Source organism: Spinacia oleracea, chromosome 5 (genome assembly GCF_020520425.1).
Source record: "Spinacia oleracea cultivar Varoflay chromosome 5, BTI_SOV_V1, whole genome shotgun sequence".
Taxonomy (NCBI): domain Eukaryota; kingdom Viridiplantae; phylum Streptophyta; class Magnoliopsida; order Caryophyllales; family Amaranthaceae; genus Spinacia; species Spinacia oleracea.
Genome location: NC_079491.1, coordinates 25,358,927 through 25,364,815, shown reverse-complemented (window position 1 = coordinate 25,364,815; position 5,889 = coordinate 25,358,927).

Genomic DNA, 5,889 nt, shown 5'->3' with positions numbered 1-5,889 from the left:
ACTTAGGGTACGTACGTGATTGGATGATCTGGTGCTTGCACATAATGGGCTAAGAGTGCTTAAGAAATTCAAATGCTTACACACAAAAGGACTAAGAGTGTTAGAGATATTCAAAAGTACGTACGAGCCTTACTGATAGGTTGTCGTACACCCGTCAAAAATAAAATCCTAACGAAACCTCCTAACAATGTAGTAGGGTAAGCAGGGTCGAATCCACAGAGAGATGGCTATTTAAATCTAGCTTTCAAGGTATGGCGAAACTAACAATGTCACGAAATTTAGGATTCAATGTTTAAACTAAAATAAATAGAAAAATAAACTAAAATATCTAGGGCAACGGTTCACCATATTCATAGTTCAGAATCAATCAAAACATCATCAACAACTCAAATATTCAAATTATCTAGAGCACAAGTTAATCCTACGGTCGGGTCTTAACACTCTCAATTCAACATATGCAGTACGATCGCTAACATAATCAGAATTGCTAGTTGTAGGTAAGCCTCTAAAATTCGATCTTTCGATTCTAAATCCTATTAGCATGATTTAATCAAACAATTGATCAGATTGCAAAGATTAACAATATAAACCTAATCAACTAGAAATATCAATGAATAATCAAACCATCAACAATAATAATAAGGATTCATAATATAAACATGGATTCCCAAACCCTAGAAAGCGAACTACTCAATCATGAAACGAACAATGAAAATCAATTCTAAGAATGAAAACATAATTAAAAGCAATAAATAAAATAAAGAGAAAAATCAATTATACCTCAAAGAATTACATTGATGGAGTATGTAGAAAAACTAGGTATCATGAAGAAGAAAAGAGAGAAAAAGAACGTGAATTCGAAATCTAGGGAATTGAAAACCTAAAGGAAATAAAAGCATGAGCGAAATAAAGCAATCCTTTCAAGTATTTATATGCTTCCTAAATTCTAAACAAAATAGGAAAAGATAACAATTACATAAGCTAAGATTTAATTGGACGATCACCAAGACGAAAGCATGAACCCGCGTGTGGAAGTAGTTGGGCGGAGAAACCAGCGGGCCCGCTGGTGGGTCGCTGGTTTTCGCGCCCAAGGGGAAGATTGGGCCATCGTTTTGGGCTTCGGGCGAATCGGATAGTCGAGCCATCTTGTTTATGTCATAACTCTTGTTCTACAATGCCTAAAAGGACGTGTGACCTGTCGTTGGAAAGCTCTTGAAGTCTACTTTCTAGGCCAATAAAAATCGCCTCATTCCGACATGTAGAACTTGAGATATCATCAAAAGAGTGAACGCTTGTCCGTTTTGATGCTTAGAAAAATAGCGTTTAGCTTCGTTATTGACTCAAAATTATCCCTAGAGATATGCAATGATCCTCGAGTCAACATTCCATCCGTTCATCATCCGAATCAACTCATAACACTCCGAAAGCATCCAAATGACCGTAAAATCACCTGAAACATTAAGAAAACACAAACGGGGCGTAATAGAGTACGACAACGATAACTTATGCAAATGTGATCCTAAATGCAACTAAAATGATATAAATGCCTAATAATGCAACCTAAATGCGCCTAAAATACCCTATACAAATATGACTCATCACTTACGTATTACATCATATTGCTAGCTAGTGTTCAACTAATTTATACATATAACAATTGACATTGATTCTTAGAAAAATAGAGTTGGACATCAACCCTTGACTACAATCATTCACCATCTTCGTCCTCCAAAGGGTCAACTGGATGTGAATGGTGGACTATACTTACTATCTTTTTCCATCCTTCTCTTTGCTTTCTCTTTCTCCTTGATCATTAGTACCTCACAACTATTACATAAGAAACAAGTCACAATTTTAATAAGACAAAATGACAACATATTATATTCCATGGTTCATGTAGTTATTAGATAGATAGACGATCATGTAATTAGTCAGATCACTATTGTTAAGAGTTTGCAAAGACACTGAAATGGAGAAGTTAGAATGCAGTTGTACCTGTGTTCATCACCCCATTACAAATACTACTATTTACCTCTGGTAAGAGTTACCTACTATTTAACACTAACATCATTAATCTACTAAAGAGAGGATGTGCGCTCTCTTACTCTTGCTGAACTGTCGTCAGCTCTTTTGCAAGAACCCTTAGTTCCATAATCCATGCTATACATCAACCATGATGGAAAAAAGTCTTAAATTATCTTCATCCGGTAAGGAAAAAATATGAATATGAAAGGTTACAATAGACTCAGACAATAGAATAGTGACTTAATCATCCTGTCCACCACTCGCAATGAAAAGTAAGAGAGAATGTCGACTAAGACCCTCATCCTCCCTGTAATCTCAATAAACCTTAATATTAAGAAGCAAGAGTAAACTAACTTAGGATCCTTCAATCAAGATCTAGAAACACGAGTCTACGTTAAGAGGAAAATAAATGCAGCGATGCAAGGTGTAGAATATGTAAACACACATAAACAATACACTTGTTCCTTAATCATAATGGATTAGGCTATCCCGTAAAACATTCACACTCTCAAATTTATGGTAGTCAGCAAGATAAGCACATATTCTCCTCAGCAAACTACAATCAACTACAACCTGTAGATTATTTAAATAATGTTATAGCAAGAGCTTAGATAATATTAGTGATATGGAAGGTAAAACCCCCAAATATGAGTTGGAAGGGAAATTAGTGATCTAATTAACCCTATCATATTCATATCACAGGGAATTCCATCTATCCAATTCTAAAACGAGGTGTTAATAGCCGCTTGGGTATGCCTGGCCTAACTCAAAAGTAAGGTTTAGAGACACTCGTTACGAACTGGAAGGTAGTGCATAAGGCTGCATAAGGCTGCATACATGTCATTATTGTCATGAATGTTTTATATTTACTATTTGTTCAACGTCACGTTAGTCCTTTTTCTCCTTGGATTACAATCCTTGTCTGGTAGAAGCATGCTTAATTTCCATTTCCACTACTCCACATATCAGCAAATTCAGCAGACAGAAACTATAGTAAGTCAACTACATAGTTCTTGACATCAGTAAATAAACAGGAAATGTAACGCCAAACACAAACCAACATACAAATTAGTTTCAGTTGCTCTTACTCCGTAATATTAATTAGATTAGATATCTGACCCACTATATACATCTCATGATTAAACCATCAGACAAGAATTTAAAATTGAAACATACTTCCATTCATGCAAATTCTCCATGAAAACACTAAAAGACATAATCAATAATTGCGGCTCAATAAAATGTCACACTCAAAGTCGTTACTTAATACGGAGTAAAAGAAGAACAAGTATCTTTTACATCATTAATAAACACCCAAATAACCAATAGCTCCCAACAATAAAATTGATTTATTGAATGAAATACTCCAATTAAACCCTTAAATTTTAGATTATGATAACTAAAATAAACTGTTACATTAAGATGGAAAGTATAACACATAGAGATCTGGACTTTAAATTGGGAAAGGAGAGAGGGGAGTGCAAACCTCAAGCATGACATGATCTCTAGTAATAGCATGCCACAAGAACGACATAACCTCTCACAACGACAATCTCGAAGGTATCAATATGAGTAGCTGCAAATAAAATAAAATAAAATAAACAGGAAACAAAATTAAAGGAATTACCGAGGTGAGAGAATTACATACCTGTGAAGAATTTTCCTGAAAATTGACATTAAATAGTTGTGGCACATTGTTGTCCTGAAATCATTTGAAATACAAAATAGTCAATTTGAAACTAAGTTGATCACTAAGCAGAAGAACCCAAAAGATAAAGAACCGAGGAGTTATTTCAATTAGTAAAATTAATAGCAAAGAAGATAAACCCATAAAATAAAACTAAAATTACTCGATTTTGTTGTTGTTTCTATTGGAGTTACTAATTAGCTATGGAAGACATACCATTATTAGACGGGTCCCATTGAAATCCAAAAATTAGATAATTAGGGTTTTCTGATAGCTGTGATATTTGATAGAATTTCAATCGACCAAGGAGAGTGAGAAGATTTAGGGAGACGAAGACACGACGGGATAGATTACCTTAGTTGATGACGATGATGATGATGATGGCGGTAAAGGAGGGTATTGTAGAAATAGGATTTGGTTTGGAAAGAAGAGAGATAAATAAAATCTGGAGGATGAAGACAGGAAAATCGAGAAAGAAAGTGTGAAAGGACAGTGTTGTCATTTTACTGTTCTTAAGAGAATTTGAATATTTTTCAAGGAAGGATTTAAGGATAGGGTGGTAATTTAACTATTCTTAAGAAAAGTTTTGGGTAACTCTTGCTTTTTAAAGGGTTAGGGTTCTATATGTGACCAAGTAATATTTCCCATGCAATCGGAAGGTATTCCTTTGCCAATATGGGCAATATCGTTAACATTTGCAAACAGATTAAAAACAAAGCTCTTATTAATTTTATTCTTATGCATATTTTCCAGCTACCTCGGCTCCTGTCGCTTCCATGCCACCTATTTAACGTTAACTCCCTTTTTGTCTCCTGTCTCTACTGCTTCCAAACATCTTTCTTCCATCTCCTAATTTTCTCTCAACCTTACAGTCGAGACAGAAAGGTTCTCCCACTTTTCTTTTGAGATAGGTTCTATTGACATGGTGATATAGATTTTACGGACAAATGTCTGTTTTGTATTTGAGGGAACAAGAAAAAAAATGAACCTAAGGTATGCTCCAAAACTCATGTACCAGTGAAAAAACATGAAAATTGGGACAAAGATTTGCCTCCAAACCCAAGATTTTCATGTCATAAATCCAAGTTCGAAATCAAGGTTGTGATAAAAATCTATGCATTATTGAACTTGATTCTTAGTCTCTTCACGTACCATTCAGACAATAAGAAAATTAAGGTGTTAGCTTTAAAATTGAATTACTTCAGCTTCACTCACATAAGATTTCATTGAAAAAGGTTTTTGTTTTAGGTGAGCAAAAGGCTAGAAAACAAAAACCCTTTTCAATGAAATCTTATGTGAGTGAAGCTGAAGTAATTCAATTTTAAAGCTAACACCTTAATTTTCTTATTGTCTGAATGACACGTGAAGAGACTAAGAATCAAGTTCAATAACGCATACATTTTTATCACAACCTCGATATCGAACTTGGATTTATGATGTGAAGATATTGGGTTTGGAGGCAAATCTTTGTCCCAATATTCATGTTTTTTAACTGGTACGTACATGAGTTTTGGAGCATACCTTAGTTTCATTTTTTTTCTTGTTCCCTCAAATACAAAACATACATTTGTCCATAAAATCTATATCACCATGTCAATAGAACCTAGCTCAAAAGAAAAGTGGGAGAACCTTTCTGTCTCGACTGTAAGGTTGAGAGAAAGTTAGAAGATGAAAGAAAGATGTTTGGAAGCAGTAGAGACAGGAGACAAAAAGGAAGTTAACGTGTTAAATAGGTGGCATGGAAGCGAAGGAGCCGAGGTAGCTGGAAAATATGTGTAGAATAAAATTAATAAGAGCTTTGTTTTTAATCTGTTTGCACATGTTAAAGATAAAAGATATATCTCATATTGGCAAAGGAATACCTTCTGATTGCATGAGAAATATTACTTGGTCACATAAAGAATAAGGTACAAAAGCAATAGCTATTTTCTTGATGAGTTGTGGCGTTTTAAGGTGTTTAATTTTTGGAGTATTTTCTGTTTTAGTGTTGTATTGAGTGTTGTATCGGAGATTCGAATGGGAATTTCCTCCCACTATAACAGAATCTGTTTGGGACTCTTACATATGTGGATTCGTGGGTGTGGATGATGATTTTGAAAGAAAACTCATGACAAAAATGATAAGAAATTAATAAAAACAATAGGAAGACTACAATAAACAGTCAGAAAGGAGGTATT